Source organism: Gallus gallus, chromosome 1 (assembly GCF_016699485.2).
Source record: "Gallus gallus isolate bGalGal1 chromosome 1, bGalGal1.mat.broiler.GRCg7b, whole genome shotgun sequence".
Classification (NCBI taxonomy): Eukaryota; Metazoa; Chordata; class Aves; order Galliformes; family Phasianidae; genus Gallus; species Gallus gallus.
In genome coordinates this window covers 167591200-167618679 of record NC_052532.1, presented here as the reverse complement: position 1 = coordinate 167618679, position 27480 = coordinate 167591200, and the positions used below count along the sequence as shown (strand labels likewise).

At 42.2% G+C, this 27480-nt stretch overlaps 1 protein-coding gene across 1 annotated transcript in view; it reads right to left on the bottom strand.

Annotated features, from left to right (window-relative positions):
• Nucleotides 1–27480, bottom strand: part of GTF2F2 (general transcription factor IIF subunit 2) — a 90102-nt gene that overhangs the window by 19813 nt on the left and 42809 nt on the right. The window lies entirely within an intron of this gene.

Here is a 27480-nt window from a genome sequence, read left to right as displayed (position 1 = left end):
CACGCTGTAGTTTTCTCTTCTACCCCAAAGGATCAAATACAGCTCTTCTGCCCTGACATACAGCATGTAACCAGCATGGCATCAAATTCACCACAGTCATTTCCCAGCAAAATGCATTTTATGCTGCAACTCTGATTTGTCATTGTGACTAGAGTTGAATAAGGGAAAAAATATTCAAGCAGGTTGGAAATAATTGTATAGGACTTGTCAACACGCAGCAGACTCATAAGGGTAGACAGATGAAGGCAATATGTACATTTGGATGAGATGCTCATTGGCTTTTAAATTCATGGATCTCTCAGCAACAAGAAAATAAAGCAAAGGTAAACCTTAAAATAAACCTTTAGAATATATGATTTCCTCTGATTAATCTTCCGCCACAAAACAAATGTTTCAGAGATTAGAAGCAGGTATTAATCAGAAGCACTGATCGAGCTTCAATTCTTGACATTTCTAAAGAAATTATTGTAAGGCTGAGACGAAATGGTTTCAGGAAGTTTTCATGCTTGGTTTTATTTACACAAAGTACTAGCAAGGCAGGAGCCAACACTATTGCCGTCAAAAAAGAGAGGCTGCTCAAGGTTGGGCTGCTTCTCCCTCCGCAACCTCATCTGACAGATGAACTTCAAAGGTGCATGACCACTGCCCAAAGCTTTGGAAAGGTAAGAAACACGGCTCTGGCCCTGCACAACTCTGCACTTCTTTGTTTGTTTGTTTGTTGACTCCTCACAGAAGCTTCCAGCCAAGTACCAGAGGAAGGAAGATGAGAACCAACACATCCCCAGTCCCTTCCTCAGTTATTTTGTACTCCAACCAGACACAGGCAGCTGCATTACAGCAAGAGCCGTGATACATGAAAATGGTAACAAAGTTTTCTTCTTTGCCTTCTTATTTTCATAGAACCATAGAATCTGTAGAGTTGGAAGGAACCTCTAAAGGCCATCCAGTCCAACTCCCCTGCAGTAAACAGGGACACGCACAGCTACATCAGGTTACCAGGGCCTGATCCAGCCTTGTCTTGAATGTCTCCAGGAATGGGGCATCAACCACAACTCTGGGCAAACTGATCCAGTGCTTCATCACCCCCACTGCAAAAGACTTTTTCCTTATATCTAACCTCAATCTACTCTATTTGAAACAATTCCTCTTGCTCTATCACAACAGATCCTGCTAAAGAGTCTGTAGTTTTCTTTCCTGTAGCTTCCCTTCAGACACTGAAAGGCCACTCTCAGGTCTCCCTGGAGCCTTCTCTTCTCCAGTCTCAGCTCTCTCAGCCTGTCCTTGTAGGAGAGGTGTTTCATCCTTTGGATCATTTTTGTTGTCCTCTCTGGATGTGCTCCATCAGGTCTATCTCTCTCCTGCACTGAGGACTCCACATCTGGACGCAATACTCCAGATGAGGTCTCACAGCGCAGAGCAGAGGGGCAGGATCACCTCCCTTCTCGGGCTGGCCACACTACTTTGGATGCAGCCCAGGCTTTCCAGGTTGTGAGGGCACCAGCAGTATGCCCAGGTCTTGTGCAGCAGGGCTGGGCTCTATCCCTTCCTCCCCCAGATTGATTTGGTAATAGTTTTTTTTGTTTGTTTGTTTGATTGTTTTGCTAAGCACAGGTATGTCCTAGAAAATCACATCCAAATCAAGCTAAGAAATTAAATAATACATGTGACAATATGGGTTCCTGCCTACTTGTTTGCACTTATTTGAACCACACCTTGGTTAGGTTTGGGCAGGGCCTGTTCTGACTTCTTCAGAAAGGCCCTGTCAGGCCCTGTCGCTGTCACAGAGAGCAGAGCTCAGCGCTGCCCCTCCACTCCCTGTGAGGAGCTGCAGCCTCCATGAGGCCTCCCCTCAGCTCCTCTGCTCTGGGCTGAGCAAACCAAGAAATCTCAGCCACTCCTCGTAAGTCTTGCCCTCCAGACCCTTCACCATCTTCTTAAGGTTTTATAGTTCCATGAAGATTACAGGAAGTCATCACCCTGTGGGACACATCCCACTATAAGAATCCCGTGGCAGTGCCCAGCCACAAACAGCACAGGAAATTAACAGAATGACTCCATTTGTAAGAACGCACAGTAACTGATCAGACAGATGACAACCTGTCACTACACAAAGCTATCTGTCATATATTCTGAAACATAAGAATTAGCAACATGCCATTGACATGTAAAGCCATTGAGTCTTCTCTTTCAGACACCGAGTGCTACCGTAGCACACACACCAAGTCCAAATACAGTGAGCCCAACCCTGATCATAAGGACAAGCTCTGAATAGAAACGGCATTACAAAGTACACTCGTCAGCTTTCATGAAGAAAATGCTTCAGACCACTAGTATAGTATATGATTCATAATTGATTTTAAGTCCTGAAATCTTGGCATTTCAAGACAAGTACCTCAATTACTTTACATTCAGGAAACCCATTAGGTTCTTCTGAAGTTGTTTATCTTCAGTTACGTTTGCTGAAGGTTGAGCAATTAATCATTTGAATATATTTTCGGGCCTAATACTGAGACAAGCATCACAGCCATAAATGGAGACTCCCAGTTCCTCATATTTTTCTCCAGTACAGAACATGAGATGATACGAACAACAGTTCAGCAATAAGTACCAATTTCTCATGTGACTTTTTGTTTGTTTGACAAGATGGGAATAACTGATTAATAAACTCTCATTCTTCTGAGTTTAGCATCGCAAAGGATTTAAACCCTTTTGGGCCAAGGTTGTGACAATAAATGATGTAAAGACAAAGTAAGACAGACCTTAGCATTTTAGGAGTGATACAATTGAGTATCTTTCCTTTAGCATTAGACGCTCAACTTTAACCACTTTAAGTGATGCTCTAATGCAATCAGTGTGAAGAAAACTACAAGGTCTGCTTGACGTCATGGATATTTTTAATCAAGCTCACATGTGTCTAACAGACTCTTCTGGAGGATGCTGACGGAGTTTGGCTCTGGTATAGATGTGCCATCTGAGGCTAAGCTTAAGATTCCTTTTTAACCCAGAGGTATGTCCTATGCAATGTGACTGTTAACAAAGGTTATAAGTGGCTGCTATCACCAGATGGTTTTTTGGGGTTTTTTTGCTCCTTCTCTTTATTTACTTACTCCAAGATAAGAAGGACCCTTTCCAGTTGCTTTCTCCTTCCACACACCCTCACACTGATCACTCAACCCTGTGGAACACTCTGCATACCGCCTGCCCTCCCTGGGAGCTTGGTTCAAGCCAGCACAGTACTCATGCAGGTGAAAAGCTCCTTCCACAGCTATCAGGAAACCATGCCTCAGCAGGACAGCCTGTTGCAGCTCGTCATACTTACTGCAAAGAAATGAACACTTGCTTATTACAATTCACATCTGCTGAAAGTCCAGAGAAGTCTGTAGATCTGCAACTTTTGTAAATGTCAATGTTTCACAGTCCTCTCCATACTACAGTCATCATAGTCAACCATTCAGTGTCCAGAAGGGAAACAAAACCTTCCTTATTGGTTCTTACATGTATACAAATTTGTTTGCAGCTCATCTCAGTTATTAAGGAGATAGAACTGCAGGACACAGAGCGTTTCTATAGTTGGGGATTTACAAGTGTGGCTTTTTCCAGCAACAAACAGGTCTGAAACTAGGCAGAAGGAAAATCTGAGAGCACTTTTGTGTAGTCCAGTGCATGCAGGCAACCTCCACCGCTGACATGAGATGTGGAAGAAAACTGGCAGGGTGACATGGAACACATGGAAGAAGAGATCAGGTAACATGCCAGAAGAAATCAGAGTGAAGGTGAGATCTGGGACGTTAGCTATTTCTGAATTCCCTTAGAAAGAATTATATACAATTTTAACTACATACATAACTGTGCAAGTGTATTTCATAGCTGTTGCTATTAAAAAAATCCTTTAGGAGACAACTATACAGCACCACTTCTTCCTCTTCTGTGCTAGACAATGTAGAAGGTAAGTTGGAAAGGGAAGTAAATAGCTGCGTCGTTTTGGGGAGGGGTCAGACTTCCTGAAAATGCACAAATGAGTTTAAGTATATGCAAAAAATGCATTACAAAGCAAGACAAAAGCATAGGAAATAATTTTATCCTTCCTATTGCTGGTTGAAGGCTTTTTCTTGCTTCAGAGCCAGATGTTGGCAATTCCTGCCTCTTCCTGAAACAGTTTATGCTAAGCCATCAAGAAAGCCAACAAACCCAATCAATCAAATGAGAAATAAAGTATACGAAGCACTGCTAACAAAATTCAGACTGCTAAAAACAAGAGCATGGGTGAAAGGGTTAAAAGCACCATTCCTAACACTGCACCATGCTCTACCATGTACACCTTTCTGAAAAGAATGCAGTTTCGAGTTCTAAGCTTACCCAAATTTGAAGACCTTCCAGACAGAGATATTGGCAGAGCACTCTAGCCCAGCCCAGACTGCTGGGGAGAGTGAGCATTCAGTTATAGCAACTGCCTAAAGGAAAGCCGGCAATTTGAGTGGCTACTTCTTCTCTTCTTCAATGGGAATGAAAAAGAAGAGGTAGGACCTGCAAGTATCAGTGCCTGCTCTTTACCATGTCTAAGTGACCACCAGCTGCGCTGCACTACCATGCTCTTCCCATGCAGGGCAGCTGCCCACCTGAAGCAGGAGAAAGGTAGGGCAGAATTCATTTTTAATCACCCCAAATCCACCACTTCCCCCCCCCCCCCCCCCCCCCAAATCAGCATTTCCATCAGAGCGCTGTACACCAAAACCCCAAAATCTACCCTTTCCCTTCTGACATCCCTATGAAACCCAGGAAAGGTGACTTGAGGGGTCTTCCTCTGGCACAGCTGGTCCTACAATTCTGATCATCTACCCTCAGTGACCTGCACTGCCCACTCTCCCACCAACATGAATAAACTACCCTGTTCGAAAGCATGAGCCCATACTTGGAATTTGCAGCTATAAATAATTTCTTGCTTAAGAAAAACTTCAACATGAATAGTTTTCTTGATACCATAAACCAATTAGTTCCAACATTAGAATTGGATGCCTGAGGAGATAAGAGGAAAGACAAGATCTGACTTCCTAATGTAAAAACCGAGACAAAATAGATCTATAAAAATCAAGTTACCTTCAGGTATTTATACATTTTAAAGACAGAAATGACTATTATAATCCCTAAATGATCATTAGATTTTTCTCCAGCCTATTACCGACTAAGGAGTATCCAGTGATACTTCAAGCTTATAATGTCAATTTTGCTATGCTACATCATTTACAGAAAAACATCCTGTCACAGCTTAAAAAAACCCCCACACCTAAGTATCACAATATGCTTTGCCTTTTTATTATGTTTTTAAAGATACAGCCTCGTTTCCCACTCCCATTTTCAGACACGCAGCTTCTTTTCCTGTACCCATTTTCCTCAGTCCCCAAATCTCTTCATAAAGCAATGAAGTGTCTTTGTTACACAGGATCTACATTTGGCTTTTAGAAGACAAATTTTAAATTCTTAACTACTAGTTATTTCTAAAATTAAAAATAGAACATTCTCCTGCCAAACCTGATCCGTTTTCACTTGTTGCTGCTTTGAGAAAAATGATAATAAATAGCAAGGACTTGAGAATCCTGTCAACAGAAAGCTACACATTTCTTTTCAGTATGCTGAGATGGAGTTAATTTTCTTCCTAGCAGCTTCTATGGTGCTGTTTTAGATCTGTGATCAAAACAATGCTGATAACACAGCCGTATTTTAGTTACTGCTGAACAGTGTTTGCATAGCACCTTTGCCCAGCACCCAGGCTACTCCTGTTTCTCACCCCTTGGAGAAGAGGAGGTTAGCCATCTTTTGCCCAGAAACTGGCAAGGCATCAGTCTACCCGTGGGGAGGTGGCTAGTGATTGTTTTTGCATCACTTTTTTCCACTTCTACCGTGCTTATTAAGCACGTCTTACCTTGCCCCATATGTTTTCAAAGAACAACAGAATCATTAAGGTTGGAAAAGACCTCTAAGATCATCTAGTCCAACCACCAACCCACCCCACTAACCATGTTCCTCAGTGCGACATCCACACGGTTCTTGAACACCTCCAGGGATGGTGACTCCACCACCTCCCTGGGCAGCCTGTGCCAGCGCCCTAACACTCCCTCTGAAAAGCTGTTTTTCCTAATATCCAACCTGAACCTCCCCTGGTACAACTTAAGGCCACTACTTCTCATCCTATCACTAGTTATGCAGGAGAAGAGCTCGACCCCCACCTCACCTCAACCTCCTTTCAGGCAGTTGTAAGAGAGTGATAAGGTCTCCCACAAACCCCCTCCAGACTAAACAATCCCAATTCCCTCAGGCATTCCTCATAAGACTTGTGCTCCAGACCCTTCTCAAGCTTCAGTGTCCTTCTTTGGATATGCTTTTTTTCTGGCTTTTTCCTCTTCCTTTCCTCTTCCTCCATACTACCAGAGGTGTACAGCTGTGTGGTGCCTAGCTGCTATTGCAGTTACCTCAACCCAGTGTCTGCAGATCCACAACCACTGTGATGTTTTGCTACAAGCAACAAAAAAGAACTTTACGAAGGAGTCTTTTAGACAGAAAAGCCACATCTTTACCTAATTCTCCAGAGGTCTAGGTGTTGAATTACTGGTAAACAGGTAGATGATGTACAAGCTTATTTAATTTGCTCCACAGTTCTTTTGATGAAGCTGCTCATGTAGCTAAAGACAAGCTGTAAGGATAGAGGCAGACTGTTGGTTACAAGTTCCCAAAGGAAAAGAAAAAATCTACAGCATCTCTGCTACCTCTTCTCTTCCAGTGACAACTGGAACAAGGCTCCCCTTTGCTCAGCCTTCAGGGAGTTACAGATGCCAGCACTCTGCCTCCAACTAAGCAATTTCACCTCTAAAGCTCCACTCACAGATATCTCATCACTCCCCCAGTAGCTCTGCAAACAGCCACAGCATCTGGCTTGACTAAAGAGCTTCCAGTTAAAATTTACTGTAAACAATTTAACAGTTTGTGGCAAGCTGGGAAACATTTGGACTACGTCCCTAGAAAACCTCACTGCCTCAATTTCTTAAGGTTTTTTTTTTTTTCCATCTCTTCCTTCCTTAGTCTGCAGACCTAAAATGCCAGGCAGCAGATCATCTTTTTGCGGATGTCCACCTCCTTTCTGTTAAAACAGACTTGGAAACAACCAGCAAGGGGTTTTTGCAAAGGACACTGAAATGAAACCACTCCAAGAAAGCACTGCACTTGGTTATGTGTTGTCATGTCAAAGACTACGCAATGCTGTTGGTAGCTGAAAGGTGAGCTTGCATAGCTTATCTGCTTTCATACAGCTCACACTATGCTGTTGAATTAATCCACTCAGCATTTCCCAGCAAGCAAAGAGAAACAAATTATCGCTACCTGAACTTTGAAAGCATGCTTAAATACAAGCAAAATCAGCATTAGGTTAAAAGGAAAAGATGCACAGCCTCAGCAGCCCTAAGGAATCCTCCACTATAAACGACACACAAAGGGAGAGAAACCTATATTTCTCCTTAGCCCGTGTGAAAAAGCAGCTTTGCTTATTTTCTCTAATGGGAACACCTTACCAGCTTCTGCTGTTAGCCACCAACAAAGGAATGAAGCATGGCAAACCAAACAGTAGACTGAAAGATGCATCAGTTAAAGCAAGAGACAGATTTCTTTCTGAAAACTGATCATCATTCTTTCAGCCAACTCTTAATTCCTTTGCCAACTGCACAGTATTCTGCTGCTGCGCTGTCTTTGTTCAAAGATTTTAATTACATTCTACTTCCTTCTGTTTGGCGAGACCAGCGCTTCCTCAGCTCCCTGTTTCCCATGGCACTGCCCACCCAACCACCTCCACTGAAAACTGCTGCTCTACCATCAATGGGGACTGTGCTTTTACAAACAGAGCAAGGGGACACGTGATGCAGCAAAGCCAGAGGCAAAAACCAGCAGCATGGATGGAGCCCAGGAATAGGGAGGGATAGGAGCTGCTAAAGTGCTTGGTGGCTGGGATGGGGTAAGGGAGAGGCAAGCTCCTCCTCTCTGAGCTGGGTGAAGGATGGCTTTGCAGCAGCCCTGCATCACTCAGCCTTACTTTCCTCCAGGTCTTTTATGTGAAATCCTGCAGCAGAGACCAAACACTTGTTCCGTTTTCTTTAAAAAAGCCTTCTTTAAATCACAGAATCATTGAGGTTGGAAAAGACCTCTAAGATCACCTAGTCCAACCATCAGCCCATCACCACCATGCTCACTAACCATATCCCCAAGTGCCACATCTACACGGGTCCTGAATATCTCCAAGGATGGTTTCTCCACCACCTATCTGGGAAGCCTCTTCCAATTCCTCACCACTCTGAAAAGAAATTTTTCCTAATATCCAACCCAAACCTTCCCTCGTACAACTTACCTCTTGTTCGATTGCTGTTACCTGGGAGAAGAGGCCAACGCCCACCTCACCACAATCTCCTTTCAGGCAGTTGTAGAGAGAGATGAGGTCTCCCCTGAGCCTCCTCTTCTCCAGACTGAACAATCCCAGTTCCCTCAACCACTCCTCATAAGATTTGTGCTCCATGGCCTTTGGCTTCTGCGCATCATCTCTGAAGCTTACAGTGCCTCTCACAGCAACATGTGTTATCATTTCTAAACCCTGATACAAACTCTCAGTATGTTGAAAATACCTTCAGGATGTGCAAGCTCTGGATTAAGTCACAGCTCCAATTTCTGCCACAATTTCTGTTGAGGGCAACAAAGCTGGTGAGGGGTCTGGAGCACAGGCCTTATGAAGAGTGGCTGAAACAGCTGGGATTGTTCAGCCTAGAGAAGAGGAGGCTCAGGGGAGATCTTATTGCTCTCTCTAACTACCTGAAGGGAGGTTGTAGTGAGCTGGGGGTCGGCCTCTCCTCTCGTGTGACTAGTGATAGGACTAGAGGGAATGGCTTCAAGCTGCGCCAGGGAAGATTCAGGCTGGTTGTTAGGAAATACTACTTCTCTGAAAGGGTGGTCAGGCACTGGAATGGGCTGCCCAGGGAGGTGGTGGAGTCACCGACCCTGGTAGTGTTCAAAGAGCGTTTGGACGTTGTGTTGAGGGACATGGTTTAGCAAGAACCATTGGTGAAGGGCGAATGGTTGGACTGGGTGATCCTGTGGGTCTTTTCCAACCTTAGCAATTCTATGATTCTATGGTAACTGAAGTTGTTTTAAAAAACCCTTTCCAATACTTCCTTTAAAAAAAACCCCGATGACTAAAAGAAGAAAGAAATGGCTAGGTTTTGAGGTAACTGAGTCCAAAAGCATAAGATTCAATTTTGAAGGTTAAAAGTGTAACCTTATAACAAGCTCTGCCTTTTTTTTTTTTAATCTTTTTTTTTTTTTTAAGAAAAAATCCATATCATAAGCTTGGCAGCTCAGTACTTCAGAATGCTTCCTACAGAGCTTGTTTGTTAAGAAACAAACTTAAAACCCTGCACTTCTGAGCTCTGCTACATGAGTCTTCTCCTCTTAATTAGTGTCTTCAGAGGAGTGTCTGTTACTGTGAACACCCTGAAACTCACCCAAGCTTTGTGAAGCTGTACCTATTCTGTTATTAAATAAAAAAACAACAGATCCGATTACAGATTCATCTGGCATGACAAATTCCAAAACCAGTTAATGGCTGAAGCACAAATGTTGACTAGCTTCCCTAATAAGAAACAGTATAATTGGGTTTGTCCATAAGATCTGTGTGAAAGCAGACTCTGTGCACGTGTAATTTAGTTGAGCAAGTCATCCACACAGAAAAAAAAAGCCCTGAAAGCTTCGGGATCACAAAATTTAAAGTGTGCTCTGCGTAGCTTTGCTTAATTACACCTATGGCTACAGTTCAAAATACAGACATATACAATAAGAATACAACTTTCAATTCAGAATGCACCCATAACAAATGCCAGTGTAAAACAGCATTATCATAGAATCATAGAACGGCTTGGGTTGGAAGGGATTTTAAAGCTCACCCATCTCCAACCCCCGCTGTGGGCAGGGCTGCCACCCACCAGCTCAGGCTGCCCGGGGCCTCATCCAACCTGGTCTTGAATGCCCCCAAGGATGGGGCACCCACAGCTTCTCTGGGCAAATCATAGAAACATTAATAACTTTTTTAACTTTCTAAGAAGTATCTTGGGATTACATATATTTAGAACTGTAAAATTTTTAATGGTTTAACACCAATGTAGGGAGTTTTCTGTACTAAGTAATGAACGTACTATTGTTTGCAGAGGACACACAGCAGTAAATATAGGTCAGCTCAAAATGATATGAATTGCATGGCATTCGCACTCTTATCAGTGGCATACATTATATATTTTTAGGAACAATCACTGTCTATCACACATACTTACCATTTTACAAAATGTCAGGTTCTATTTTCTCAACTCATACTTAGAATCATAGAATCACCAAGGTTAGAAAAGACCCACAGGATCACCCACTACAACCATCCACCCATCACCAATAGTTCTCATTAAACCATGTCCCTCAACACAACATCCAAACATTCCTTGAACACCTCCAGGGTCGGTGACTCCACCAATGACTTCTCCTATTACAGTCCTTTCTTTTTACACAGTACCATCACTGAGAGGGTGATGGGCATGGAACAGCCTCCCTAGGGCAGTGGTCACAGCCAGAGGTCAAGAAGCTTTTGGACAACACAACACTCTCAGGCACATGGTTGGATTTTCAGGTGTTGAACACAGTGATCCTTATGGGTCCCTTCCAACCAGGGACATTCTATGATCCTAGGAAAGTATCTAAGTACTTTCTTCACAAATTAAGTACTGGATTTGGAAACAAACAAACAAACAAACAAAACCCAACAGGGAAACAAGTCACCTTTTGTGCAAGTTGTGATGTTTGGCAGCCTTGGAGCTGGTGGACAGAGTTTATATTGCGTGGGAGATGAAATTTTAAATTCTAGCCCTAAGTCCAGAGCAGCTAACAATGCTCTGAAGGCAAGAACTGGGAAACAGAATCGCTTCAAGGAAAGAAACAGCTGCAACAATCATCTAATTCCCAAATGGGAGAGAACAGTCTAAAAACCCTACCATGTTTCTTCCAAATGGACACTTCTGTATCATGGTACTTATGTAATATTTTTGGAGTCCCTGCTCTACTCCACTGCATCCTTTAATTTCATTAACTACACACGACCTTGGAGGATTCTCAAACAGAATCATAGAATGGCCTGGGTTGAAAAGGACCACAGTGATCATCGAGTTTCAACCCCCCTGCTATGTGCAGGGTCACCAACCACCAGACCAGGGCTTCCCAGAGCCACATCCAGCCTGGCCTTGAATGCCTCCAGGGATGGGGCATCCACAACCTCCTTGGGCAACCTGTTCCAGTGCATCACCACCCTCTGGGTGAAGAACCTCTTCCTAATATCCAACCTAAACCTCCCCTGTCTCAGTTTAAAACCATTCCCCCTTGTCCTATCACTATCCACCCTCGTAAACAGTTGTTCCCCCTCCTGTTTATATGCTCCCTTCAAATACTGGAAGGCCACAATGAGGTCTCCCTGGAGCCTTCTCTTCTCCAAGCAAAACAAGCCCAGTTCCCTCAACATTTCTCCATGGGAGAGGCACATCCTTCAGTGCAGAAGGAAATGGAACATAAATTACCAAGAGCTTTATTGTATCCAGAGCTGCAAACATTTTGTATTGTGGTAAATGGAGAGAGGAAAGCTGTCCCTGTTAATCTGTTTATTCAGCTACGCAGAGCCTCAGGAGTTTATCATTTCTGCCTAAACAGTTCCTGCTTTAGAGGCTACAGGATCTATCTGAGCTGCAGGAGACAACACCATACACTGTATTCTTTCCTGCACTTGGCTGAGCAGACACAGCACACAATCAGCTTTTATGTTTTTGGAATAATTTTGGAAAATTCTTCATTCTGAAGGAAAGAGGAAACTTCTATTTATTCATTTATTTTTTTAACAATGGGAAATGTGCCAAAATAATTAATTCGAAATTCCTCTCCACTTCACAAATTAAGAAAATAATTTGCCATCATCCCTTCTCAAGTGCAAATTCTATTCATGACAACATGAAAACAATGTTTGCAAAAGGGACTGGCAGCCCACAGCCTTCAACAGAAAAGCATAATGAAAACTGACAATACCGAATTACAAAGCATAGTCTCGTGGATTTAAACAACCTGCCTTTACCTTGATGCAATGAAATGCAAACATGGAACAGGACCTCTCCCTTTGCACACATTCCACCACAGACTGTACCGGAGCGGTATTTACTGCTAACCAGCTGAAATCAGTTTTAGAAACTGAACTCCATCGATGAACAGATTGCACCATCTGCTTCTGCTAATATACATTAGAGAATGTGTATTTTCCATAGCTGCTTAGTTACTCTGTAATCAAAACACCATAAGACAAATAGGTATAGCTTGGCTACGGAGAGGCTGAAAAACATTACTATTTGTGAATGTCAAGGGTGTAAACAAAAAAAACCAGCTGGGTTATTTGAAGGCCGTGCCATGAAGTAATGAAAGGAAACTAGGCAAGAGAAAACTGAAGAAGCACACTGGGATATCATATCATATCATACCATATCATAAAGTGGCCTGGGTTGAAAAGGACCTCAATGATCATCGAGTTCCAACCCCCCTGCTATGTGCAGGATCACCAACCACCAGACCAGGCTGCCCAGAGCCACATCCAGCCTGGCCTTGAATGCCTCCAGAGATACTACCAATCACTGCAGTCATGAGAGAACCACAACTGTTAAAAGCATTGATGTAATCAAGTTTCTTGCTAATACCATGTAGAAACAAAAGGGAAATAATCTCCCAACGTAAGTGGAGCAGTCTGGAAATCTGAATTTTTATTACATGATTTTTGTGTTTTCAAGAGAAAAAATCCAGAATCGGGAGGTAAGCCAACGTTTCAAGTTTTCATGGAACAGAAATCCTTCAAAATTTTGTTTTGGAAACCCAAACATGATGTTCCCAAAACAAAATATGCTTTCCCAGTATCCTCAGCAGCTGCTGACTGCAATTAATGTAATTCTTGTCATTTCACGAGTGTTATTTCCATCGCTTGCTGTGGTGACAAAAATGACAAAAAGCGGGTTAGGTTCCAGCCCGGTCCCCCTCAGGGTTCCATAGTGTGACGTCCCCACTGGTGTAGCCACAGGAGCTGCACTGTACACCAGAGCCCAGAGCTCTACAGGCTGCAGACCAGGTGGTTTCATAGAATCATAGACTCATAGAATCGCTAAGGTTGGAAAAGACCCATGGGATCATCCAGTCCAACCATTTGCCCTTCACCAATGGTTCCCGCTAAACCATGTCCCTCAACACAATATCCAAAATAACATCCAAAATATTCAGAAATACCTGCTGCAGAAACCAGACTGATGCATGGTGAGATGCTCACCTGCCAGGCTGGCTGTGCAAAGCCAAATTGGAGTCAAACACCGGTGAGATTTCAACACTATGATTCTCTGCTTTCTCACTAGTGATGATGATAGGCCAATAAGAAGCTGCGACTAATGTGACAGTATTTCCTCAAAAACAGCAATTTTTTCTTCTTTGTAAGGAACTGTTCAGTCTGGAAAAGAGAAGGCTCAGCGGAGACCTCATCGCTCTCTACAACTGCCTGAAAGGAGGTTGTGAGAGGTGGGGGTTGGCCTCTTCTCCCACATAACTGTGGTAGGATGAGAAGTAATAGCCTTAAATTGCATCAGAGGAGGTTTGGGTTGGATAACAGGAAAAAAATTCTTCTCAAAAAGAGTAGTGAAGCAGTGGCACAGGCTGCCAGAGAGGTGGTAGAGTCACCATCCCTGGAGGAGTTCAAGAATTGTGGAGATGTGACACTAGGAGACATAGTGGGCATGGTGGTGATGGGTTGGTGGTTGGACTAGATGACCTTGGAGGTATTTTCCAACCTTAATGATTCCATGGAAAGCATTAAATCCTGAAAGGTAAGTGTATTGAGGACTGTTAAATACTTGGACAACACAGCAATCATGGAGTTACAAACTGCTGGGGACTCAAAGATTGTACTGCAAAAGAGTCAGCAGGCACTTGGCCCACTCCATAGCTCTCTCTAAGCCACTCAACTGTTAACTTCTCACGTTATGACTTCTGCTTTGTCCCAGTGGAGATGTTCTTAGATTTAGGAGTTGGACTCAACAATCCTTATGGACCCCTTCCAATTTGGAATATTCTATGATTTTACATAAAACATGTTATATGCGTCTGATACTATGTATTATGTTTGTGTGTCCGAGAAGAAGCATAAAACGTGCTGGATTTAGCAGGAAAACCAAAAGAGACTCAGCAGTGTGAAGACTGCCCTCCAGGTCACACCAGAAGCAAGTAGACGTGTCGTCTGTCCTCTGTAACTCCAGCACAGCTCCATGCAGGTCCATGAGAAACAGATGACAATTTGGATGTGCTATGTGTTCATTCCAGCTAAATAAAACTGACAGTTGATAAAGAGGAAACATATAAGGCAAAGTGATTTCTTCTCACTCAGTTGAACTGACAGTCCTGAGAAATGTTAATTGCTGAGCCAGTAACCAAATGTCATAAATAGTTACACCAGACTAGAAAAAAAAGACTTATAAAGTCATTCCAACCGTGTAGTGGATTTAATTATCTCCTCAAAATTATCTCAACAGAAGCATGGGTTTCAATACAGGGATGCAAAGGCATGTATTGCTTCTATCCTATGACTGGAAATAAGTCTAAAAGATAAAAGACAAGTTTATGGGAAGACTTTACAAGCTGAAAAAGTAGTATTTATTTCAAAAGCAAAGCTTCTGAATTTGGATTACTGGAGGGAAAAAGAATTCTCACTGACATATATGGAAAAGAAAAAAAAAGAAAAAGTTTTAATATTTGCTTGAAGCTTGGAAATGATTGTGCCATGATCGTTTCAGTCTTTAGATCTGGTCTGGACACATTCTTCAGACAACTATTTCTCCACTTCAAAACACAGCATAACATCAACCATCTAAAACGGAATGCTTTTCACGGCCCTTGAATACAGGCATGGGATAAGGGGAGTTAACAAGCCCCACTTGGCTGTGCCCTGGACTGTGTACACAGACCACTTTGGAATAACATGCAGGGTACACAGTTGGTTAAGCCAAAAAGAAGAAGAAGAATGGAAAATGAAATACTTCTTCTTGTTGGTCAAAGAAACTCCAGAGGAATTAAATTACTGCTCAAGACGGACATCCACGACACCTGGTATTTACACTCTGGTACAACAGAAAAGAACTAAAATGACTGAGAAAGGAAAACAACAACAAAGCCTAAATCACAACAGTTTCAGAGATAGTAGATTTATAGAGGTTAAAGTAACGTGCTTATGACTATCCGATAAAGCAACATGCTCATGACCTGATCAACATCACAAGCAAACAACCTTAAGTATCTTTACAGACACTTCTGCATCTTCAGATCACTGAAGCTGTGATTACCCTTTAATCTCCAGCCAGAAATCAAAATATAGCATCCTCAAGGCAATCTAGTGAGGAATAAAAAATGCTGCTGGAATCAAATGTTTCTATCTGGTTTATTTTAAAAGAAAAACCTACACAGCTTCATTTTCCTTGGGGATTGGCTACTGGCTGTTGCTTTGAGTCATTAACTTTGAACGCGTTGTTTCCAAAAGGCTGCTATCTACTGCTGCCAGAAGCTATCCTGAACACGAGGATTCTCTTGTCGGCTGGATTTTGTATAGCTAAACTCACCTAAATCTGGCTTTTCTTTCCCTTATTAACTAATACTGTCATGAACTTGAAGTACCTCTCCATCATTCCAAACCTTCAACCTTTAATTTTTTTCTTTAACTTAGGAAATACTCTGAAAGAAGGAAAGATGTCTATTCTTTGAATGAAAACTACTGATTTCTTTTAGCAGAGAGCAACAGAGTCCTGAGCACTTGCTTGTGTTCAAGGTGATTAACAAAAAGACCTGCTGATCCAGTGTGAAAAGCCAGGCGACCTGAGAAGCACCTGGGTGACAAAGCAGTGCTCAGTCATTCTGAAGGCAGTGGTAGGGAATGGATGGTCCCAACCCTGCATTTTGCTAGGGGAAAACAACAACAAACACTACAATAACAGTATTCTCTTTGCTTACATAGCAGAGGCAGAGCAGTGAGAAAACAGCAGGATATGACCACAAATGACAGCTAAGGCATATGACTGCACCACCATGAAAGGGTTGGACAAAACACCTGCTGCCATCGGTGGAAGTCTTCCTCCTTGATTTCACAGGGCTTAGAGTTCTGGCCTTAAAACCCTATAATAAGCACTTAATTGGTGCAGTATGTCACAACACAGCAGTAAATTCAAATTTAATCTTTGGCTTTTAAATTTTGTCCTGTGCATGAGTCACTTTTTGTATAGACATACAAATATATCCAAAGGCCCATGTAGACATCCATGCTGATCACACATAACAAGATTTTTCCTTACCTCTAAAAAAGGTCTTTCTGAACTTAAAAAGAATTTGTGTGCGTGCTTTTTAGCAATTTTTGGATATTTCTACTAAATATACTTTGCATTCACCAGGCCTCTTAAGGCCCAGGCTCAAACCCTATGTTATATTAAAATGATTACATATGCAAGGCTTGGACAAATACAGTTATAAATCCTCTTCATCTTCTCTGGATGATATATAGGACACTTGTACTTCACCCATTAGTTTCTGAAATTGATCTATCCATAATCTATGCAACTCCAAATTACTTCACGCATAATTAGGCACTTCCTTGTTTTCATTACTCATGTCCCTTTCTGTAATATTTACACATCACCAGTCATACAGCTGCCTGTGTACGGATTGGAACACACCACTAATTACTGATGTTTAATTTGGCTGTGTTCCTCTATGAGAGAGGATATTGTTTAAAAGGGCCTTGTCCCATCCTCACCATCCAGATGTTCAGGGACCAAGAAGTAAGTGAGGTGCATAAATTCATCTGAATTTACTGACCACAAATGACATCTGCATGCCATTTTATTTCCTTGCATATCTATTTCTAAAACACGGTTCACTGAGGCTGGTAACACTTTACCTGTGGTCCCTTACATAATTTTTTACAGTCTTTTTTGTTACATTAAAATACAGGTATTTTATCCGTTGAAAACTTTTTTTTTCCTTTTTTCTTTTTAAATAGTATCTGTAGATTAGTTCATAACTTACTTGCTTTACTCCCATCAGTTTAGATGAATGCCTGCACCCTGTTTACCTGCTGGAGAGGATGCCTGCAGAGAAGGACCTGGGTGTTCTGTTGGACAACAGTTGGCCATGAGCCAGCAGTGTGCTCTTGTGGCCAAGGCGGTATCTGGGGTGCATTAAAAAGAGCATGGCCAGCAGGTTGAGGGAGATGATCCTCCCCCTTTACTCTGCCCTGATGAGGCTACATTTAGAATACTGTGTCCAGTTCTGGCCTCCCCAGTTCAAAAAAGACAGGGATCTCCTAGAAGGAGTCCAGCGGAGGGCCACAAAGATTACAAGGGGCCTGAAGCATCTCCTGTATGAGGAAAGGCTGTGTAACCTGGGCCTGTTCAGCCTGGGGAAAAGAAGATCTGATTAATGTTTATAAATATCTGAAGGGAGGTGGGAAGCAAATGGCCTGGCAAAAGGCCAGGCTTTTCTTGGTGGTGCACAGGAATAGGACAAGGAGTAATGGCTTAAAACTTGAACATAGGAAGTTCCGTGCAAACATGTGGAAGAACAACTATATGGCAAGGGTGACAGAGCATTGGAACAGGCTGCCCAAAGAGGTTGTGGAGTCTCCTTCTATGGAGATACTCAAGGCCCATCTGGACGCTTACCTGTGTCACCTATTGTACAGTACCTGCTTTAGCAGGGAGGTTGGACTTGATGATCTCGTGAGGTGCCTTTTAAATACAAAGAGGTGTGTAGTAGAAAACTTCTCAAGTTAGAAGAGCAAAGTAATGAAACTGAATCATTCTCATATTCCAATCTATGCTCAGACCACTTTGACTACAGGCACCAGCTACACAGCAACCAGTGTACTTCACTGAATATTCAAAAACCATTCATTTTCAACACGTGTTGGTTCTTAGGCATGCTCATAAACAACAATCAGCACATACACACTAGAGCTAACACAAAGTAAGGTTAACCAACCTAACCTTACTAGCCTAACATACAGGTTAATAAAATTTAAGAAAATAGTTTTGACTATGGTTACGCAATAGACATTCTCCACAGAGTACAAAATAATATCCAAGTGGCATTCAGAGTTTTGTTTGTTTGTAACAACAAAAAGATGTATTCATAGATAATTCTTTCTATGCCACACCATGCAGTTCTAAGCGCACAGGACAGAGAAGAAGGAAAAATATCTTGTCTGTTTATAATAAATTGGCTTGAAACTGGAAGAACCATTTGCAAGCTTTGGCTTTGCTAAGGTGACACAAACGAGTAGTTTGTCAGAGGCATCCTCTGTATTGGATGTATTTATCTACTAACACAAAATAGAGGTAAAAAGAGTTAAAAAAAAAAAAAGATTTACAATCTACCACTTGGTTCAGGTGATTTAGGCATCAATTTATAAAACCTACACCATTACTCCTACTCTGTTACGCAGCAGTGTTAGCTGTTAACTATAGATGATCCGTTTAGTTACCCAGAACAGCTTTTCTGGTCTCTGTCACAGTAATAAAGAGAATTTTTTATTACTTCCGATTTGTGCTAGGAAGATAGGAAAAAAAGGGTTTAGGTGACTATTTAACATTTGCTGCAGGGTTTGGAATGACAACAGATGCTTTAATTTTGCCACTTTGTAATAAGAAATATTTGTATGATTCACTTTCACCTGATGTGTGAATATAAATCTGGTAGGGATTTAATTAGCTGGATTTTGTCATAAATTTCATTCCCATGGACAGACGCTGCTACTGCATCATGCTGATAACAACAAGGACCAAGTGACACTGAAGACATCATCTGAAATGTGTTTTTTTTCTGAAGACATTAAGTACAGTAAGAGAACCATTAAGTAGTGTTGAACAAAAGTACAGATGGTTTTCCCCGCCGGTTCACCACACCTACCTGAAGGGCAGCTTATTTCATGCAACATAAACAAGTTAACCTTCTTCAGTTTCGTGAGGATATATCTATTTTGTCAATCTACAGAAATCACTTTTCACTTGTGATACCAAAAATACCATGTATGGGAATTCTCAGCTTGGCATATCCAAGAAGGCTTTACAAGAGCCTACAAAAACACCCACTTGCTTTGAAAATCATTATTTTCACCCTCTTATCAGCTAAAATGTCATTTCTCCAACACAGCCATCTCATAGTGCTCTGAGCAATTTGACCACAGATACAAAATTTCGAGATGTGTTACTGATTCCCTGCATTTTACTTCTGAGAAAGAGCTGAAATGTCCCTTTCCAACATGGAACACCAACCGTGAAGTTGCTGAACAATCCTGACTATTCTACATCGCTCCCAAAGGCAACAGTTAGAGCCAATGTCTGAGTTGAAATTAGAATTCAGAATTAATTATCTGAAATACAACTTCAGAAGTTTTTTTTTTTCCCCATATTGTAAAGTACTAAATAAATTTCTCTCTCAGATATTAGCATGTAACATCTCCAGTGTTGATTTTTATGTAGTCTGCTATTTTTATCATACATTTTTATGCTTCCACCTACACTTACAATACAGTGAAATTCTTCTTTCAAGATGACTTCTCAATTCAAAATATATTCCAGAAAGCTGGGATTTTCTTCCATTTTTTACACAGAGAAATCTGGCCATGAATATTTTTGTGTTCTCATTTCTCCTATCTGTTTTCCGGATGGAAAAATGAACTACAATGCAGATAACATTAAGCCTTATACCAGGTTTTGAACATTGGACTTCCTCCTAACCTCAGAAATAGAGCTGTAGTTAACACTTTTAGAGAACCAGAGAAATAGGATCCCTTCTTTTCCTTTTTTCAGATGCAAGATAAGAACTTTCAAAAATAAGCTTGGCATGGCTTCTAGCTCCAACCAAACCCTTTTTTTTTTCTCCCCATCAAAATGATTTCACAATTTTCTCATCTCTATTTGCTCTTAAACTGGAAGTGGTCACGTGGTCATAGATGTGATGGTCTATGGATTAAAAAGACTGGACTTGTGAGAAGTTAAGCTCTCATATTGGCCTATTTTTTTTTCTTTCACAATTAGTTTGTTTACATTAAAGCTGTTGTCACCTTTCTGCCTTATTCTGACCTGAATTAACACAGTTCAACTGATTCTGCAGGAGGATGGATGCCCATTCGTCTCCACAGCCTGCAGATCGGAATTCTGACTCCTGAAAAATCCCCAATTTTTGTGTCTATTAATGGGAGCTGTGTACAAAGCCCCAGAATTGAACACAGTCCAAAAGCAGAAGGAGCAGAGGAAAGCTCTCGGGTGAGCTGTCTCTTTTCTTAATTCATTACTATTTCTTCTTTTATCTTCCTCTTTGGCAGGGTCTCAGTCGGCACTCAAGCACACACATAGTCTGAGGGAACAGCAGGACAGTAATTCAAATTTGTATTACATGTTGCAGGGTACAGTTCCTCCTCATTCTGCCACCAGTATTAAAAAAGGGTTAGCCAGATATTTCTCCAAAAATACTGAAGCATTCAGAGATCTAACACAGATACTGAATTGGTGTTAACTCTGCCTAGGACTGAGCGAAGGAGGTTGTTCACACTTCTCTCAATTACTGTTTCAGAATGTCTGGGACCTGAAAGATGGTGCCGTACCTATTAATTTTTGGCAGGGCTTTTTGCACTTCCAGAAGAAAGGATTCCATCAAATGTGTGCCAGGATGCTTGGATTAAAACATTAATAAAGCTGGAAGTTTGTTATCTCCGACATTAATTATTCTTATGTAAGTCACTCCAAAAGTAATGCCTTCTCTATTTTATTACCCACACAACATCAGAGGCAGATCAACATCGGTGGCATGGCAGTAGAGGTATACTTTGCTTAAGGAACTGGCTAGAGGGCTGTGCCCAACAGGTAGTGGTTAATGGAGTTAAGTCCAGCTGGCAACCTGTTACAAGTGGTGTCCCCCAGGGGTCAGTATTGGGGCCCACCTCATTTATTATCTTTATTGATGACCTAGATGAGGGGATTGAGTGTACCCTCAGTAAGTTTGCAGATGACACCAAGTTGGGAGGTGGTGTGGATCTGCCTGAGGGTAGGGAGGCCCTTCAGAGGGATCTAGATAAGCTGGATCACTGGGCTGAGGCTCAACAAGGCCAAGTGCTGGGTCCTGCACTTTGGCCACAGTAACCCCATGCAGTGCTATAGGCTTGGGGATGAGTGGCTGCATGACTGTGAAGAGGAAAGGGACCTGGGAGTGTTGTTTGATGGTCAGCTGAACATGAGCCAACAGTGTGCCCAGGCAGCCAAGAGGGCCAATGCCATCCTAGCCTGCATTAGAAATAGTGTGGCCAGCAGGAGGAGGGAGATAATCATCCCCCTGTACTCAGCACTGGTGAGGCCACACTCCAAGTACTGTGTTTGGTTTTGGGCCCCTCAATACAAGAAAGACATTGAGGCCCTGGAACGTGTCCAGAGAAGGGCAATGAAACTGGTGAGGGGTCTGGGGCACAAGGCTTATGAAGAGTGGCTGAGGGAGCTGAGATTGTTTAGTCTGGAGAAGAGGAGGCTCAGGGGAAACCTCACTGCACTCTACAACTTCCTGAAGGGAGGTTGTGATGAGGAGGGGTTTGGCCTCTTCTCCCACGCAACAAACAGGACCCGAGGAAATGTCTACAAGTTGTACCAGAGAAGATTCAGGTTAGAAATAAGGAAAACCTTTTTTGTCTCAGAGAGTGGTCAGGCACTGGAATGACCTGCCCAGGGAGGTGGTGGAGTCGCTGTCCCTGGCAGTGTTCAAGAGGTGTATTGGGGAGCTACGAGATATGGTTTAGTGGCGTGTGGTAGCAATGGTAATGGGAGGACAGTTGGACTAGATGATCTTTTAGGTCCTTTCCAACCTTATGATTCTATGATTCTACGATTCTACGATCATGGCATAAAGGAAGCTCAGGAAAAGCTTCTAGTTCCATCCTCAGAGATGGATAAAGCACCCCTCTCCCACGATGGTTTCACACAGACACTGTGCAGCAAGCATACCTTTGGCCATCTTTTAATAGCTCTATCTAACCACTGCAGATGGTTATGTGTTCAGCTCCACTGACTGTACCAGCTTATCACATTAAGCAGAATTTCCAGAGAAGCATCAGAGGTACTGAACTCGCAATGATGAAATGCTGGCCAAAACCACTGGCTGCAAACAAAGGATGCAACAGTTTGCCAGAAATATCGTAACAGATCATAACAAATAACTGTATGTATAAACACAAAGCAATTTGCAAACTTCAAAGTCAATGCTGACCCATAACTAAGGAATAATTTTCTGATTTGTACATCACTAACACTGGCACGTAAGTCATATTCTGTTGATAAAATATCATCTTAAATATGGTGTTCATTTGAATTCTATGGACATTTAAATAATATCCCAAGCTGGGGCTTTGGCAGGTAGCAGAACAATGTTCTCTCTTTGTAAAATGTTACCTGTGTACTAACTGATGCTTCAGTGCTCCATTTATCTGAGGTATCTAGAGGATGATGGACTCTCCCATTAAATGTAATGCAATTAATTTCTGAAGCTGTGATCTCCTCCACCCACAGAGCCTTGTGAGGAGCATAAGAGATACCTCATTTGCTTCCTCCATGCTGTAGCTGCCCTATGGCAGTCTAACTGTTAAGCTCCTGTTGGAATTTTGCCCATGTCTCGAGGAATTAAATCACTCACTGCTCAGAGGGAACCCAAGTTTGAGAGGCACTGGAGCTCTACAGGCAGACACTGCAGCAGAAAAGAACCAAGAATGGAGGATGGATGGTTTGCCATCTATGAACTTGTTCTGAACCTGGCTATATCCCAAATAACAAGTGCTATTTGGAGGGAAGCATATGCACCCTGTCACCCTCCAGACAGTTTTAGTGTTCTTACAGTGTCAAAAATCTCAGACATATTTTAATAAGCTAGGAAATCAATACATCACCAACAAAGCTTGCCACTTGGTGAGTGAACACAAGGGTAACTTTTAGTACTCACTGAGATCATACGATTTTTGGAGCTCCTTGGCAGCAAGGTGGCTGTTGGACGATACTAGTCTACTGATCTTTCCCAAATTGCAAATATCATCAGTAGTATGTGAACAAATTTGCTTAAAAATAGAAGATGTACTGTGGTGATGACATTCTACATATTGTGTAAATTTGAGCTTGTCAGGCTGGTGGCTGCCAAAGCAGTTTTGCAGAGCCCAGAACACCCGCAGTGTTCAGCATGACTATAGCATCTGGCATAGCGGCTAGGGAGAGATCCATGAGCTTCCCTGAGCTCTGCACCAGAGAAACCCACAATTAACATCTGAACTCCGACACAGAAATGGCTTCCTATATACCAATAAGCTACCTCACCTTGTCTGACAGGGGCAAGCTTGATGGTAAACAAACAAAAAAAAAAACCACAGAAGGTTAGTAAGGTAAGTCATGACAGCTAAATTTGCATTCTCTCTCAGAGGTTTTCACTCACTGTAGTGTGACAGCCACACTGCAGAAGGAAAAGTAGACGAAAAGAAGGAATTGGTGCTGCTTAAGACTCAAGAACGGGAAGGATAATCCCAGTCAATACTAATCAAGAACCTCTTTGAAATCAAGAAAACACATTACTGGAAGAGATGCCTTTACAAATACCGAAGGCTCAGTAGCAGTAAGGTAGAATGACCTCCAACACTGCTGACACCACAGGCTTTGGTTTGAAGAGCAGGAATCTGCTTCACTGACATTTAGGTTTGGTGGAAACACAAGTACTGAGGACTTCTGGTGCTGGTACTTCTTCCAATCTGAAGAATTGCTAGGATAGGAGCTGGAACATATTCCAGAGTCACTATTTTTAGTCTTGCCCCTTTCAGCAGATAGCTTTTTGGCTAATTACCACAAAGGCAAAGTAGATATGATCTTAAATGCAATGCCTATGATAGCAGGGGAAAAGGAGCAGAGTAACCAGAAGAAAAGGAATATTACTACATAAAGCCTGTATTAAAGAAACAGGACAATGAGAGCTTCTCAGTTGCAACTCCGGATTTCTTTCCCCAGTGGATAAGAAAAAATCCATTCAATATTTGCTGTAAGCCCTTATTTAAATACACATCCCTAAGCATCTTTATTCTTTTCGAAAATGACCTCCCAGCCAGCTTCCTCTCAGCAATGTGCCTTCCCAAAAACCACAGGAATCATCCCACGTGCCTGCTATAAAGGAGCACAACAGCTCCCAGCAGCACCTCATCGTGCAATCGCAACTCCCGAGAAAGGTAGGCGCATCTGTAACCTGGAATTGATGATGTTTAAAAGACAGACAGAAGACAAATATCACGTGTTCTCCATTTTAAGGCAAGAGAAAAGGAGAACAGTAAGTTAACCAGCAGGGAAGCCCACTTTCTCCATCCTTTGTCTTCATGCATTTGCAAGAGGAAGGAAACTGGGATCCAATGACTATTTATGCAAAATTAAGGAGTACCCTTTTTCCATAACCGATATGACTGAGATACAAGGAAGTATATTTGGGGAAAAAAGTTCCATGCTTCACTTTTTATTTCTTTTTCCTTTCTTTCTGGCTAGCAGAAGCTGAAGACAACAATGGGGCAAGAAGGATATGTTGACTATGCAGGCTTAAGAGAAACTTGATAAAATATCTGCTGCACTGCAAACAGTAATTTATTCCTTATTTGTTAGCATTTTTATAATGGCCAGAAGCAGGAACCAGAATTAGAACTGTTACATATAACTGCACAAAATAGCATGGCAATATAACAGACCTATTAAAATACAATCTCAGAAAAGCACTCGTAAGAACAGCACAAGAAAAAAAATGGAAGAGAAAAGAGACATAGGAAAGAGCCTAAGATCACAAAGCAACATGTAGCAAACCAACAAAACAATCTCTGAAGTGAGAAATAACCGCTCCTCCATGCTGCCCAACACATCTCACTTTAACCATGTTTTTCTTACTTGTTTCTCTTCCTTACTCTATTCCAAAGGTCTGAAAAATCACAGAATCGGGAGCTAAAACAGGGTCCCTACAGCATGTTACACGGAAAAGTGTTCAGGCAGGTTTTGAATATCTCCAGAGAAGATTCCATAACCCTTCCAGCAACCTGTTCCAGTGCTCCATCACCCTCAAAGAAGTTTCTCCTCAAGCCCATATGGAACTCCCCATGCCCCAAACTGTGCCCATTGCCCTTTAATTGGACAATGGGCACCACTGAGAAGAGCCCACTTGACTCCCACCTCCCCTGAGATATTTAGAAGTGATTATAAGATTCCCTTTGCTCTTGTGAGACCCCACCTGGAGTACTGCATCCAGTTCTGGGGCCCTCAACACAAGAAGGACGTGGAGCTGTTGGAGCAGGTCCAGAGGAGGGCCATGAAGATGATCAGAGCGCTGGAGCACCTCCACTGTGAGGAGAGAATGAGAGAGCTGGGGTTCTTCAGCCCAGAAAAGAGAAGGCTTTGAGGAGACTTTATAGAGGCCTTCCAGTGATGATTCCCTCTCCATCTTCTCTTCTCCAGGTTAAACAGCCCCAGGTTACTCAGTCTTTCCTCATATAAGAGATGCAACAAGCCCTTCATCGTATTTGTAGCCCTCTGCTGAATTACCTCTACAAGTTCTCTTTCTTGAATGCAGGAGCCCAGAACTGGACACAATATTACAGATGTGGCCTCACCAGGGCAGAGTAGAGGGGGAGGATCACCTCCCTAGACTGGCTGGCCACACTCATTTAATACACCCCAGGATACCATTGGCCTTCTTGTCCACAAGGGCACACTGCTGGCTCATGGCCAACCTGTTGTCCAACAGAACACCCATGTCCTTTTCCACAGAACTCATTTCCAGCAGGTCAGCCTCTAACTCATATTGATGCATGTGGTTATTCCTTCCCAGGTGCGGGACTCTACACTTGCCATTGTTAAACCACCACAGAAGGCAACCATATTGATAAAATGGACAAATAAACTTAAGTACTTGTGTGCCTGCTACTTTGCAGTCCAAGTTCTACTGCCTCACAAGTAGAATGGCACTTGTTTGACTGTAAAAAAAAATGATGGATGTCAAGGAAATTTAGGGAAATACACAGCAACTCTCTCGACAGTAAGCCTTAATCCTTGTGAGCATGCACATTATTCTCTAGGAGAATGTTAAGACTGGAAATGTTTTTACATGTGGGAAAAAATACATATTTTTTCCTACTTAATGGTGTACTTAGGGAACATCTTTTTCAACTACGGTGGATTTTATTTCAAGACAAAGAAATTGATCTTCAATACTTGAAAACCACGGTTGCACTGACTGACAGGCAGATGCAATCTCAGCTGCGCACAGAAACAGCCTCCCACTTCAAACAAACTCAACAGCATTCGTGCAGCATGTCAGCTTTTGTGGAAAATGCATGAATTGATTCATACGTATTTTCTTCAAAAAAGGAATTCATGGCCAACTGAGAATATCTACAAAAATATACATGAAGCAGCATGCTGGTCAAATTATTCATTTTCTTTTCCCAGTAGGGGGTATTTGGAAAAAAAAAAAAAAAAAAAAAACAACAATAATATTCATTCATGGCATAATATTCATTTCCAGCAGCATTCTGAACTGTGAGCCAGTCAATACTCTTAACAATATTTTTGAGATGAGCAACTAATTCAGCACATCCACACTAATTAAATTTCACTTCCTTGGCCTAGACTAGCAAATGTCAGGACTTACAGTAGCCTACGTAACAAAGTTGGAAGGAAATGTGACTTCTCAAAGGTAAAAAGATCATTAACTCCTGCAGATCAGCTTACAACCCATTTTTCCAAAAAGCCCACAACACGTTTATTCCAGCAGTTTCCTTTTAACAACATTCATCACATTCTCCATTGAAACCTTTAAACAGAAAAAGCAAGAAGACATACAAAATTCATGTAACCCTGTGATGAGATACCATGTTGGCAAATACCATTTTCATTAGCAACACTTCAGGTCGCATTTTAAAGTTACTTGAGAGAATTCTAGATATTATTGGTCTCACTGAAGCCTTAAATGTCAGCTCTTATAGAATCATAGAATCGCTAAGGTTGGAAAAGACCCACAGGATCACCCAGTCCAACCATTCGCCCATCACCAATGGTTCTCACTAAACCATGTCCCTCAACACAACATCCAAACGCTCTTTGAACACCACCAGGCTCAGTGACTCCATCACCTGTCTGGGCAGCCCATTCCAGTGCCTGACCACCCTTTCAGAGAAGTAGTATTTCCTAACAACCAGCCTGAATCTTCCCTGGCACAGCTTGAAGCCATTCCCTCTAGTCCTATCACTAGTCACATGAGAGAAGAGGCTGACCCCCAGCTCAC